Consider the following 15,415-nt stretch of genomic DNA (forward strand, 5'->3'; position numbering starts at 1 on the left):
TTGATAGGCGTTTGGGTTGTTTCTGCCTTTTGGCTGTTGGGAATAGTGCTGCTAGGAACTTGCACGTACAAGTTTCTGTTTGACTATCTGTTTTCAGTTCTTTTGAGTATATACCTAGGAGTGGAATTGTTTAGTTATATGGGTTATTGTATCACATACACTTTTTTTTTCTTTTATTTTTCAACAGGAAAACCCATTCTTAGTGTGTTACTTTCCCCCAGACCTTTAGTCTAAACGATATTAATTGCACTTTACGATTGAGTCTTGAATGCCTGGAACAGAGATAAACAGGAGTTGCTAAAGAAATTTATTTTAAATATTATTAAATATATATTTAATGAGTAAATGAATGAATAATAGTGACTGAGGCAACCCTTCATGGCAAAACCCACCAAGACTTCTGTTGCGCTAGTCAGTGAATTGGTACCCTATTAATTACAACATTTGAAAAATTGTTATATAATATGGGCATAAAATTCTCTATGAGGACTGATTATAGTGAATGTTTATTGACTCCTTATTCATGCCAAGGAGCTTAGGCTGTATTTTGCTTTTAGTTTCTGGTTTTTCTATCTCAGTCTCACAAGTTATGTGTGGCGCCTGCTGGTCCATTTTATTGATTAGAAAACTGAGCCTGCAGCCATCAAAAGAAACGAGATTGAGTTATTTGTAGTGAGATGGATGGACCTAGAGTCTGTCATACAGAGTGAAGTAAGTCAGAAAGAGAAAAACAAATACCGTATGCTAACGCATATATATGGAATCTAAAAAAAGAAAAAAAAGGTCATGAAGAACCTAGGGGCAAGATGGAAATAAAGACGCAGACCTACTAGAGAATGGACTCGAGGATACGGGGAGGGGGAAGGGTAAACTGGGACAAAGTGAGAGAGTGGCATGGACATATATACACTACCACATGTAAAATAGCTAGTGGGAGGCAGCCTCATAGCACAGGGAGATCAGCTCGGTGCTTTGTGTCCACCTAGAGGGGTGGGATAGGCAGGGGGGGAGGGAGACGCAAGGGGGAGGAGATATGGGGATATATGTATAGGTATAGCTGATTCACTTTGTTATAAAGCAGAAACTAACACACCATTGTAAAGCAATTATACTCCAATAAAGATGTTAAAAAAAAAAAAAAAGAAAACTGAGCCTGGGAGGGGGTGTCCACTTAGCAGTGGAGCCTAAATTCACACCCTTATCTTAGAGCAGTCTCTACTTAATTGGACTACTTTCTCTGGAACACTCAGAACATAGACACGAGGACAGGTAGAGAGGGAACTTGAGTTTTATTAGGGAAAGCCCATTAGAGCCACTTCCTTAAACGGTGGCCCCCGGAAAGGTTTTTTCCCAGGCAATGGTAATGCAGCCTCTGTCCACACGGGGGCAGTATTTGCTCAGAATAGCAATCGTAAGGGAACAAAGGCCGCAGTCACCAACAGTGGGCTGGCTGCTGGGTTTCTAGGCCAACTTTAGGAAATTAATCAACGACTGTAGATCGCTGGGTCAACGAATATAAAACAGACCAGGCATCAGCTCCGAAAACCACAGCGAGGATTCTCACCTCTTCCATGGGAGGGAAAGGGCTCACAGCACACGCTCTCACATGTCTGCCTGACGATTGCATCAGAGCTGCCCAAGCGTGGTACCTGGTTTACCCCCTCCCTGTGCTGGTTGTCACAGACAGATGAGGACCCAAAGAAAGGGCACCGCTTCCCCGAGGAAGAACTTTCTAACTGGAGGGCAGCCAAGTGCACGACAAACATCTCAAAAGCAGCTGAAAGCGACTGTCCAAGAAGACCTTCCCTTGGGTTGGGGAGGCCAGGGTGCTCAGATTTTTGGAATTTCATTAACCAATAACACTGAAAAACTGGTGTCCTCATAGGGGTGGATATCAAGTTTTGATCTTGCCAGTTAAGGGGATAAAAAAAAATACAGTTGGCTTTTACTATTGCCACGATTTCATAAAAGACAGGGCAAGACAGTTGGAAAAATATGATTGAAGACTAAAGGGTAATCCTTTAAATTGGATAAAAAAGAGAATTTCGTGAAAAACAAATCCGTGAAAACTTCATTAAGACTCGAGGAGACGTTCTTCTAAAGGTGTTAATTCTTTGGGCTTGAGAGAAACTTGTTAAGGAAATCAAGATTCGAAGGGCAAGTAACTCGTCTGAATTTCCCTAAATGCATTGCTTGTTTCTACCAGACTGGAGGAGAGTTCACCTTTCCTGAGCATTTGCAACGGGCTGTGCATTTCCTTTCTTTCCTTTCTTTCTTTCTTTCTTTGCAAATTGAAGTATAGTTGACACAGTATGGTATTACTTTTAGGTATACAACATGGTAATTCCATAGTTTTGTTTTTTATGTACTGACATTTAATTCTCGTGACTCCCCTTTGAGACAGGAACTTGATATCATTCCCATTTTACAGGGAAGGAAACTAGACCTTGAGGCGTTTATGTGACCGGCAGACAGCTGGTGAGGCGGAGGTGCTGAGATTTGAACCCAGAATATGGAGCGAGTATCCCCTCCCCACCACCGCACCTAACCACTGGGCCACAGAGCTTTGCTGTTCCCTGGTTGCTCCGGGTTGCTCTGGAAAGAAAAGACGTGGGTTTCCTGATAAATTAAAAAACAACCACCACCCCAGTAGACCCTCAAAAAGGAAAATCACCTGTACTTTTCCTAGTTTCGAGGCAGCTAGTGTGTGACCATGATTCTTTTCATTATTTAAAAAAAATTGTTATGTTTTGAGGTTGAACTTTATAAACGAATTTGCATCCTCCCTGGCTCACTTAAAAGTATAAAATAAAGCATTTTCCCCAGTTATCAATATCCTCCATACCATAATTTTTGGAGGTTGTAACATCTCCCATTGATGAATGAAATGTGTATTTTGACGCTACAGCCGTGTACTTAGTGTCTTGGTCTGTTTGGGCTGCTGTAACAAAGCACCACAAACTGGGTGGCTTATAAACAACAGAACTTTATTTCCCATGGTTCTGGAGGCTGGAGGCCTGCGATCGGGGGTCAGCGTGGCAGGGTGAGGGCCCTCTCCTGGGTGGCAGACTTCTCGCTGTGTCCTCACATGGTGGAAGGGGCTAGGGTCTCCTTGATAAGGCACCCTCCCACTCTGGAAGTCTTCACCCACATGACAAATCACCTCCCAAAGGCCCCATCTTCTAAAATCATCACCCTGGGCATTAGGATTTCCACATATGAATTTTGGAAGAACAAACATACGGACCACAGCACTTACATTAAGTTGATCCAAGTGTTCATTGTTTATAAAAAAGATTGCATTGGATATCTTTGTGCATTTAGCTTTTTTCACATTTCAGATTTCCTTCTGGCTAGATTTTTTGGAAGCAGAATTATTGGGTCAAAGGCTAGAGTATTTATTAATTTTTTCCCCCAGTTTTATTGAGAAACAATTGACAGACATCACTGTATAAGTCTAAGGGCTACAGCATGATGGTTTGATTTGTACATATTGTGAAATGATTACACAACAGGTTCAGCTAACATCCGTCTTCTCATCTAGATGCAATAAAGTTTCAAGAGAACACAGTGCTCTCATTTGTTTACATGTTGTCTGTGGTTTTTGTGTTACAATAACAGAGCTGAGTAGTGGCAACATGGACGGTTATAGCTGGCAAAGCCTAAAACATTTACTATCTGGACCTTCACAGAAATGGTTTGATCTAGCATCTCTAATTAATTAACTAATTATTCTTGATGTACAGTCGATTTATTATATTAGTTTCAGGTGTACAATATAGTGATTCAATATTTTTATAGATTATACTCCATTTGTAGTTATAAAATACTAGCTATATTTCCTGTGCTGTGTAATATATCCTTGTAGCTTATGTTATACATAGTAGTTTGCGCCTCTTAATCCCCTCCCCCTACTTTGCCCCTTCCCTTCCCTTCCCTTCCCCTTCCCTCTCGCCACCGGTAACCTGTATCTGTGAGTCTGTTTCTGTTTCGTATTATTCGTTCATTTGTTTTATTTTTTAGATTCCACAGGTAAGTGATAACATACATACAGTATTTGTCACTGGACTTACTTCACTAAGCATGATACCCTCCAGGTCCATCCACGTTGTTGCAAATGGCCAAATCTCATTCTTTTTAAAAAATTTATTTATTTATTTATTTATTTTTGGCTGTGTTGGGTCTTCGTTTCTGTGCGAGGGCTTTCTCTAGTTGCGGCGAGCGGGGGCCACTCTTCATCGCGGTGCGCGGGCCTCTCACTGTCGCGGCCTCTCTTGTTGCGGAGCACAGGCTCCAGATGCACAGGCTCAGTAGTTGTGGCTCACGGGCCCAGTTGCTCCGCGGCATGTGGGATCTTCCCAGACCAGGGCTCGAACCCGTGTCCCTTGCATTGGCAGGCAGATTCTCAACCACTGCGCCGCCAGGGAAGCCCCTCATTCTTTTTTTATGGCCGAGTGGTGTTCCATTGTATACATATACCACGTCTTTATCCATTCATCTGTTGATGGACACTTAAGTTGCTTCCCGATCTTGGCAATTGTAAGTAATGCTGCTATGAACATTGAGGTGGGTGTAGCTTTCCAAATTAGTGTTTTTGTTTGCTTTGGATACGTCTAGCATCTCTTTAGACTGCCTGTGAGTTCCCCTAAAGACATAATTCTCCTAGAAAGTTTTTGAATATTACAGTAACAAAGCAGACTCTGAGTTAAATAATTATTTCCATAAAATATGTCCAAATTTCTGTTTTAACTCCTTTGTGAAATGAGGCAGAGTATAAATTTTTAAATGTCATAATAAAAGGCCATATGATTTAATCTAATATACATAGAAATATCATCTATAAATTTTCTTATGAGGGAAGAGAACGTATCTCTTTCTGTTTAGTCATTTCTGGAGTCTGTTTAATCAGAAACATCTTTTTAAAATTATATTTCATTTTTCAGGAAAAATTCTGAATGTAAAGAGGAGGCTTATTTCTCAGGGTCCCAGCATCCTAAAATGTATTGTCTAGGTCCGTTTGGGCTGCTATAACAAAAACACCATAGACTGGAGGGCATAGATGACAAATATACCTTAGGGACAATAAGGAAGCTGAAAGCCAAGAGGCCTGGGGTCCAGTCCCAACTCCATCGCAACTTGCTGGGTGACTTCGGGTGGGCCACACAACCTCTCTGGTCATCCCTGGGGAGATGGAGGGATTGGATTAGAGCAGAGGTGACAAACTCCAAGGCCATTAAGGCCAGTATGTGGCTCAGATGTGAGTGGACATGTGTACCTGTGAATTGGGCAGGGTGGCCTGGGGACCTGGACCCATTTAAAGGGAGCAGCGGCTACGTAGCTCTGGCTGACCGGTGCCAGGTGGGAATGCAAGTCCATGTCACCAAATCTTCAGATTTTTAAAAAGAAGCCAGAAACCAGGGTATTTACGTGACATCTCCCTTTATAAAAAATACTGGTTCAAAATATAAAAGACACACGTAGGACAGATGAAACACATTTGAAAGCTTCCAACTTGTGTGTTCTGGTTTGTGCAGCTCAGGTAATGATGATGATGGTGGTGATGGTGGTGGTGACAGACACACACAAGCACACAGACACACACCAGCGACGCGCAGAGCTCCCTGTGCCCGTGGCCTTGCTTCCACTCTTCCTTTCAGGCCAGGAGCCCCAGCCCCATGCCGCCGAGAGGGCACTGGCGGGGCCTGTTTGCCAAGTGCAGGGTGAGGCCACGCTTTTCTGCTGAAGAAGGTGCTTCAGGAATTGACGAGTGACTAGTTAATGCTGGCTCAGAGCCGGCTACTCACGGGGCAATGATAATCATCATACTTAGAGACAGACAGGAAGCCTGAGGTCCCAGCCCGGCTGTCCTCCTCTGCCCCAGAGACCTGACTCTCTCCTCGACACTTCCCGGGCCTCGGGAATGGGATGGAGCAAAGGAATCACCCAGAAGGAGGAAGGTTGCCTGGAAAGCTGGTCTGGGCCTTCCGCGGAGCCGAAAACCTGGGTGTCCGAGGGTCCTGACACGTGAGTGGGGACCTGGAGGGGCATCACAGTCTTGCCAGATTTTCCAACTTTTCCAGAGACTCCAAAAATCCAGGGTTTTTTTTTTGGTGGTAAAAAATACATAACGTAAAATGTACCGTTTTACCCATTTTTAGGGCACACTTCTGTGACATGAAGTCCATTCACATCACTGTGCAGCCATCGCCACCCTCCATCTCCAGAGCTTTTCATCTTCCCACGCTGAAGCCCCACGCCCGCTAAATGCTAACTCCCTGTCTCCCCTTCTCCAGCCCCTGGCAACCCAGCCCCCCATCTACTTTCTGTCCCTATGAGTTTGAGCAGGTGCTTTTGTTGTTGTTTTTGGCCACACTGTGTGGCCTGTGGGATGTTAGTTCCCCGACCAGGGATTGAACCCAGGCCCTGGGCAGTGAGAGCTTGGAGTCCTAACTATCGGACAGCCAGGGAATTCCCAAGCAGGTGCTTTTTCAAGAATGAAATCTCCTCCTTTGAAAAAGTGGACTCGTTTACCACAGGCCGCTGAAAGGTATCCGTGGATTTCCAACGTACTTCACCGAACTGAACTCTCAATTTTCCCAGCAAATCTTTCTCCATCGTTGACCTCTCTCTCTCTCTCTCTCTCACCCCAAACCTCACGTGCTTCCACGAGATTGTGTGGAAGGGACGCGGCCAGCAGCCAACCCCATCAAGTCAACATTCCGCGTACGTCTCCAAGCTGCTGGCCAGCCCTTCAGTCCTAAACATGCAAAACACCTTCACCTGGACCTGAGCTGGCATGTAATCCTCGAGGGTCTCCCTGCTTCCTGCGGGGCCCTACAGCCTGTTCTCTCCCCAACAGTTTTGGTGGCTTTGGAACCAGGCAGCCTGGGTTCACATTTGGACTCTGTTACTCCTTATTCATGAGATTTTGTGATTTTTCATGCCTGTGTGTCTTAGTCTCCTCAGCTGATGGATGGAAATAATAATGGGACCCAGACCCATCTTAGAGGATTAAACGGGTTCATCCACCTAAAGCCAATTCATGCTAAGTAGTAGCATTGTAGTTATGATTTTGAAATTTATTGTCACTATTTGCATGTCTTATCTATTTCACACTGAAATGGTCCCTTGAGAATAGGGACCCAATCTAACCGATCTTTGTTTCCCCAGAGTCTGTCCCATGCTTTGTACTTTTTTAGAAAGTGCTCAGTTAATGATTGGGAAAGGAAACAGGGGGGAAGGCAGGAAAGAGGGAAGGGAGGAAATTATTTCAGTGGAAGGTCAGGACACACTTTAAGATATCAGGTCTGAAGGGGAGACACCTCCCAGGGTCCCTGGATAGCTGGGGTCCCCACTTTCACTCCAGATCATAGGAATGCATCCCCTTCCTGTTATTGCCAAGTAACAAATACCCCAAAACTTAGTGGCTTAAAGCCACAAACAGTATATTATGTCTCCTGATTTTGTGGCTCAGGAATGTGGGCAGGGCTTACCTGGGCAGTTTTCCTGTTCCTCATGGTGTTGAATGTGATCCCTTGAAGGCTGGTGGATGGGCTGGTCTGGAAGTGAAAGTGGCTTCACTCTGTGTCTGGTGTCCTGGCAAAGATGGCTGCAAGCCTGGGCCCTGCTTGCACTGTCTGTGCCACGTGGCCTCTGCAGCATGATCTCAGGGAGTCAGAGTCCTTACACGGAGGCTGGATTCCCCCAGAGCGAGTGTCCCAAGGACAGAGCTGCCAACCAGGCTTCTCACGAGTAGCCTCGGAGGTTCCAGGGCACCACTTCTGGTGCATCCTATGGTCAAGCAAATCACTGAGGCCGCTCAGATTCCAGGTGGGGTAGAATCAGATCCCACCTCTCCAGGGAGGGGCAGCAAAGGCCTTGTGGCACGTTCATCCACCATAATCTTTCCCTCCATTGCAGGTCCGTTAAACCAGGGGTCACTAGGTCTCATGGACACTTTTTTCAGCGAAACCCCTGAATGAGGTTTTGTACTGATGTGCAAAATGTGCATTTTTTTTCCAGCGAGATGAGCTGTCAGGAAGATTCTGAATCACTGCACGGTGGTCTTCCTTTTTACTGAGCCTTATCTAATCCCGGTACTCTGCAAAAATTTCCCAAGAAAACATGCATAGTCTTGTAAACTATTCAAATAATGCAGAAAAACCTAGCCACTCTTGAATTCTCTGCTCTCCCCCATCCACCCTTCTCCTCAGAGATAATCCCTGCCAGCAGCTGGATGTGTATCTTTCATGATGTTTTCCCATGCATTACATAGATGAGTAAGGTTTTTAAAAATGCAGATAGCCTCGCTCTCCTCTATTGTTTCTGTAATTTGCTTATTTTTCACTTTTAACATTACGTAGAGGAGATTGTTCATGTCAGTACCCTAGACTTATTCCGTGTTTACATCCAGCCTCGTCGAAGCCGGCCAGTGGTTGCATTCATAACACGTGAGCCCTTCTTCCACGAAGGGATCTGGAGGTTGTTGCCAGCTCGCACCACGCTGCTGTAAACAGCCTCACTTTGTCCACTAGGTGTTTCTCTTGGGCAGGTACCAAGAGGTGGAGTTGCCGGCTTATTGCGTATGTGCATATCCCATTTAAATTTTTGTTGCTGAATTCACTTCCAACGTAGAGGCACAGATTTACATGCGCTCCAGCAGGGTCTGACAATACCGCACTTTCCATACTCTTGCCAAAGTTGAATCTTCTCAGTCTTCTCAATTCTTTCCAGTCTGAGAGCTGAGCATCTGACCATTTTACGGAGCATCGCTATCCAGCTGACAATGAAAAACATGGCCTTTGGGGTCAGGGAGAACTGAGGTCCTGGGTCGGCCACTTGCCTCTAATGATGCTATTAAATCATGTGACCTCAGTGAGGTCCATTGCCTTCTTTTTTTTTTTTGTGGGACGCGGGCCTCCCACTGTTGTGGCCTCTCCCATTTCGGAGCACGGGCTCTGGACGTGCAGACTCAGCGGCCATGGCTCACGGGCCCAGCCGCTCCGCGGCATGTGGGATTATTCCCGGACCGGGGCACGAACCCGTGTCCCCTGCATCGGCAGGCGGACTCTCAACCACTGCGCCACCAGGGAAACCCCATTGCCTTCTTTTTGAGTGGGCACCATAATGTCACCTCCTGTTAAAGCTGCAATGATGGGCCCGTGAAATCGTATGGAAGGTGCTCTTAGCAATGTCTGGAACATATCAGGTTCTCAGTTATTGGCAACAATTTGTATTATTATTATTATTATTCCAAGAGGGTTTCCAGTTTAGCAGTTGTAGAGGGGAAGGTGCTCTTGAGGACATCAGCCTTGACAATCAAAGCTGCTCCTCCGTCCTGCAGGCCCTTTAGTGTAGAGGCTCAAATAGCTAAAGTTAAGTCTTACCCTTCAGTGGGATGGTCTGAAGAGGAACCATAGCCATAATCAACTTCACTGTGTCTACCATGCTGCCTGTGCTCCAATTAATCCTACCAGCCCCATGAAGGAGGTGCTGTGATTTGACAACCCATTTGACAGATGAGGAAACCAAGGAACAGAGAACGCTCCTGAGATCACATCGTTTGGCAGAGCTGGGATCTGAACCTGTCAATTAGGCCGAGGGCCCATGGGCTTCACCACGAGCCTGTAGAGTTTTCTAGATTGAACTTGATACAGCAGGTGTCGGTGCTTTGACAATGACGTGGACCATTGGTTCCCTAAAGAGACACTGATGCTCTACTTTTCCATGAGACTGGGCAGTGGTTGGGTCTACAAGTGAGGAAACTGCGTGAAAAACAGAAGCTCCCAGGGTTTGGCCTCACCCCATCCGCCTGTGTTGTCCCCTTCATGTGGCACCCAGGACCGCAGGAGGGGAGGGGGAGGGGAGGGGAGATAGCAAAATCACAACCTATTCTGGCGTGGTCACTGGCTCGGGGCGCCTTCTTAGGTGCTGTCCTGGTCCCGTGCTCACAATCATAACCGGTCGTTTGCATTTGTGCTTGGGCCAGTTTGAGTTGGGTTTTTCTTTCATTTTCAACAGAGAGTAATCTCCATGCGGGCATGAACTACGGAAGGACTATTCTCCAGTTTATGCTCGTGATCCAGCCTGGGGTTGGCACAGAGTCTGACAAAACAAATATTTGATGAGTGAATGACAGAGTGAAACAAGAATGCCAGGGGGGTCCTGGATCTTGAGGTCCTTATGGAATTCCAGAGCCGCTTTTCAGACTCTGATTTGCACAAAAATCACCTGAGATCTTGTGAAAAGGCAGATTGAAATTCAGCAGCTCCAGGCTGTGGCCTGAGATTCTGGATTTCTAACTCGTTTTACAGGACCACACTTTGAAAAACAGAGTCTGGATGGCTCTGGTCTCCATGTAAGTCACCAGCCACGTGTGGCCATCGAGCATATGAAATGTGGCTCATTTGAACTGAGATGTGCTGTAAGTATAAAATACACACCAGATTTTAAAGGTTTAGTTTTTAAAAATCTGAAAAACACATTTGATAATTTATATATTTATTACAGGCTGAAATAGCAATATTGTATCATTTTTATATTATTGTTTTAATAATATAGTTATATATATTATATTATTAAATTATAATACTCTAATGACTGTATTATTAAAACTCATTTCACCTGGTTCTTCTTGTTGTTTGAAATGGGGCTACTAGAAATTTTAAAGTACGTGTGTGGCTCACATATTTCTCTTGGACGATGCTGGTCTCAAATGCAGGATCCCACATTTGAGGAAACATGTCTTCAATTGCTGAGGTTTTTTTTCCCGACTGGACCGCAGGCCAACAAGGTCCAAAAATGCAGAAAAATCAAGGAGGAGGAAGAAGACTGAGAAGAATTATGGGTACTGGGGTTTTCTAGAAAGAGCCATGTGTCAATGGTGTCAGAAAAGGAATAGCATCACCGGTTGGGTGAGAGAGTGGATGAGGCTGGCGAGCCTGTGGAGATAAAGACTTTCTGTTAAGCAATTTGATGAGATTTTTGTTCCAGTCTGAAAAAAAACTCTGGCAAAAATTAAAATTTTTTTTAGCAAGAATTGGTAGGGATGGGAGCAAAGGGGATTTTCATGGGCACACTGCAAGACTGAACGATTTCACTCCTAGGCAGATGCCTAGAAAAACACATGTGTGGACAAGTCGTCAACTGCAAAGATGTCTGTTTTGCCACACATTGGAAACAGACGAAAGGTTCAACATTTGGAGACCGAATAAATAAATTGTGTTCTGCTTCTAGAATGGGAAGCCATGTTACCGCAGAAAGGAAGGAGCTGGAGCTACCCTAACCAGCATGGGTACATTTCAAACACTAACGTGGAGTGAGAAAAGCAAGTTGCAGGATAAATGCAGAATGATACCATTGGTATGAAGTTTAAAAAACATGCAGAATATTGTCTCTCATACAGGGATAAAAGCGTAAAAGATACAAAGATATGCATGGGAAGGCAAACATCAAATTCAGGATTGTGGTTATCTTAGAGGAGAAGGAGGGAAATATGATCAGAGAGGTGAGAGGTTCACAGGGGTCTATTGTAAAAAAAAAGGTTGTAATTATTCATTCATTAAAGAAAAACAGCTACTTAAAGACGCAGTCCATAATGAGCATGTAAGACACAGCCACTGTAATTTTACTCTTAAATTTTCTTCTATTGCTCTGTCTACTGTTTATTTTTTAATAACTTGTTTTCATTTTTGTATGTTTATCACAGCCATACTTTAAAGACTCCAATCAATATACATGGTTTGTTAACTACATAAATATTTTTTCTTTTTCTTTAACTGGGTGGGAACAGAGGTGTTTGCTCTATTACTCTCCAACACATTTTTATAAATCTGAAACGTCATTAAAAAGTACCCATTCATAAAATCATTATAAAAAATGAATCAACCATTATATTCAAATGAATCAAAGAATAGCTTGGTGTCTACAAATTTAGTGATCTTAAACTTTTCTAAAACTGGGACTCATCCGTCTCGCATCTCACTAGCTTCTTTGTTTTCTCGGAGTCGTGACTTTTCTTCCCCATTTCCCACCCATTGGATTCGAGTACCGTCGTGAATTTTCCGAATCTCTGCTGGGTGTGGTGGTGGAGATAGTTTGAAAATTAGGATCAATATTACAATCAATATTACAATTAGGATCAATATTACAAAAAATTACAATATTACAATGGCAGCTGGAGAACTCCTGCCTTTGATATCCGGGTAAAAACGCCTTGACCTCCTCCTTCTCTAAGCTTGTGCTATTCTGAAGCTTTCCCACAGATGTCTGCTGCTTCCTGTGGGGATTTAGGGAATGTGGGGTAGTCCCTCACTCTCTCGGGGTCACGTTGCTGAGTGCGATGCCTATTTCTCCTCCCTGCCTCCCTAAAACTCTGTCTCTCCTTTGTTTAAAACTATAAAAATCCACTCAGATCAATTGTTTCCTAGGTATCAAGGGCACTCTTCACCAATTTCTTTGGACAAACAGAGAAGGGTTCGCATCCCAATGTGCAAATATCTTTTAAAGGGATCCGTTGGCATTGCTCTACTTAAAATGTCTATATGGGTGTCTGTTGGTTTTGTCTAGCTTCCTTCCTCTTTATCCTGGTGCTGCAATTGGTATTTTCTTTGGGAAACCAGCTTACCTCACTTTCGGGTTTTTGGGTGGACCAAGGCTCCCTGGGGATAAGACTAGCTAGGTATTTTATAAAGAAGAAGAGGGTGGGGGCTTCCCTGGTGGCGCAGTGGTTGAGAGTCCGCCTGCCGATGCAGGGGACGCGGGGTTCGTGCCCCGGTCCGGGAGGATCCCACGTGCCGCGGAGCGGCTGGGCCAGTGAGCCACGGCCGCTGAGCCTGCGCGTCCGGAGCCTGTGCTCCGCAACGGGAGAGGCCACAACAGGGAGAGGCCCGCGAGCAAGAGGTTTGCATACGGCCATGAAGGTCAAATAGCTAGTGAATGCATGATTTGGAATTTGAACTCAAATCTAACACCAAAGCTTGTGCTCATAACTGCTATGGTATAAGGATATAATGATAATGAACATTTATCAACTCCCAGCCTGTGTCTCCATTCCAGACCTCTCCACTGAGCTTCAGATTTGCATAACCAGCTGCATGTACAATATCTCCACTTGAATGTCTAATAGGCATTTGTGATGGTTTTAAAAAAATATTCATGAATTCTTTCATACAATGTCCTTAAAGAGAGAAGCTTAAGTTCTCTCTCCTTGAGTGTGAGTTGAATTGATGACTTTCTTCTAACATAATATTATGGGAATGACAGCGTATGATTTCTGAGGCTAAGTCATAAAAGGCATAGTGACTTCCGCCTTGCTCTCTTGAATCACTCATTCTGGGGGCAGCCAGCTGCCATCATGGGAAAACACTCAACAAGTCCTATGGAGAGACCCATGTGGTGAGGAAGTGCAGCTTCCCACAAACAGTCAATAAGAAACTGAAGCCTCCTGCCAACAGCCATGTTGAGTGTGCCATCTTGAAATCAGCTCCTCCAGCCCTAGTCAAGCCTTCAGATGAGCGCAGCCCGGGCTGATAATTTGACCCCCACCTCATGACAGATCCTGAGCCAGAACGAACAGCTAAGCTACTCCCAAATTCCTGACTCACAGAAACTGTGAGGTAATAAATATTTGTTGTTTTAAGATGATAAGTTTTGGGAAAATGTACTATGTGGCAATAGATAATCAATACAGCATCTCAAACACGACACGTGAAAAACTGAACTCGTAATCTTCATCCATCAAACACAATGTTCCCTCTGTCTTCTCTATTCAGAAATGGCAATGTCATGATTCTTGTTACTAAGGCTAAAACGTTGAAGATATCCTCAAAACCTGTCTTCATGTCACATCCCAAATCTAATGTAAGAGCAAATCCCCATTGTTCTAACTTTAAACTGTATCCCAGATCCAATCATGTCTTCTCATATCCTCAGTTTCCATCCTGGTCCACCACCATCACCTCTCGCTGGATTCGAGTACCATCGTGAATTTTTTTGCATCGTGATGCAATTACCATCTACCTACATTTTCTTTATCCCTCACACTCCTAGAGTCAGTTCTATATACAGTAGCCAGAAGGATCCTTTAAAATTATAAGCTGGACTATCAATTACTCTGCTCCAAAACCCTCACGATTACTCTTCCTCCATATCTGTGAATGGCACCCTCCTTTCACCTTCTTTAGATCTTTCCCAAAAAAGCACCTTCTTACTTAACGAGGACTTTTCTGGCTCCTGAGCAGTTTCTGTAGTGTATATATTTACATGTCTATTTACTTTCTCTCTCTCTTCTAAAATGACAGCTCTTTAAAGAAAGGGACTTTGTTGTCTAGTTTGTTGACTCTTGTCTCCCCAGCATCTAGAATGATTCTTGCACACAGTAGGTGCCCTAAAATATTTATTGAATAAACACACCGTTGTTTTCCCAAGAGCTATTGTCTTTGGTGTATATCAGAACTCCCTGGAAAGCCAATGAAAAAAGAGAGTACCCATTTGGGTGCCCAGGGCATCCAACACAATCCTAGGTACTCAGCGTCTGATGAAAACCAGGTGATTGTAAGATGCATCCCTGGAAATGTCTATTGCATTTGTCTCCGAATCTCTCAGCAAAATTTGTTATTTCTGCTTTAACAGAGGCAAGGAAAATAGTAAAATATATTGAAATTGGTTTGTATTAAAAACTCCTGTGTAGTTAGGGCAGTAAATTATAGACATAGGATTCAATATGAGCCTTACATTGAATACTCTAGTGTGAGTAGAGCTGTATTGAGTCTTCCTTTGGGGATTAGAGTTCATTTCCCAAGCTTTTGTTCACTACATCATGAGTCTTTTTAATAAAACGATCTCATTGCCTGACAGCCAGACAAGGCTTTCAGTGATGCAAGAGGATTTTATCGGGTGTGCTTAACTCAGAAAATGGTTCTCTGAAGACACTTTATGACCAAATATTTACTAATGTCCCTTAGCAGGCCTGGTTAATTTCAGAAGACCTAAGAAAGCCAATAAATGTGAACAAACTAGGATGTACACACACACACACACACACAGTCACACTCACACACACACACATCCACTCTTGCCACTCTGCTTCAAGTAGATAAAAGCCAAGAAATGTAACTGAAATAGGAAACCTGATGTTATCATGACCTTTGCTCTTAAAAGTTGTTGGGCAGATGAAAGTGATTAGGATTTGTGGGCAAGTCGCATAGAGATTCAAATCAATCCATCCATCCGTCCATCCGTCCATCCATCCACTTGAGCAGGTGGGCATTTGCTTTACAATAGTTGGGTTCAAGGTTTAGAATTCATTATTTTTCTAAATTAGGAAAATTCGTTCTCCTCTTTATCCATTAGAATTTGATGGATGCAAGAAACAAACTCGACTCTTCAGTTTTGAAATGGTACAGGGTAGCCGACA

Source organism: Neophocaena asiaeorientalis, unplaced genomic scaffold (genome assembly GCF_003031525.2).
Source record: "Neophocaena asiaeorientalis asiaeorientalis breed wild unplaced genomic scaffold, Neophocaena_asiaeorientalis_V1.1 scaffold606, whole genome shotgun sequence".
NCBI classification, from domain to species: Eukaryota; Metazoa; Chordata; class Mammalia; order Artiodactyla; family Phocoenidae; genus Neophocaena; species Neophocaena asiaeorientalis.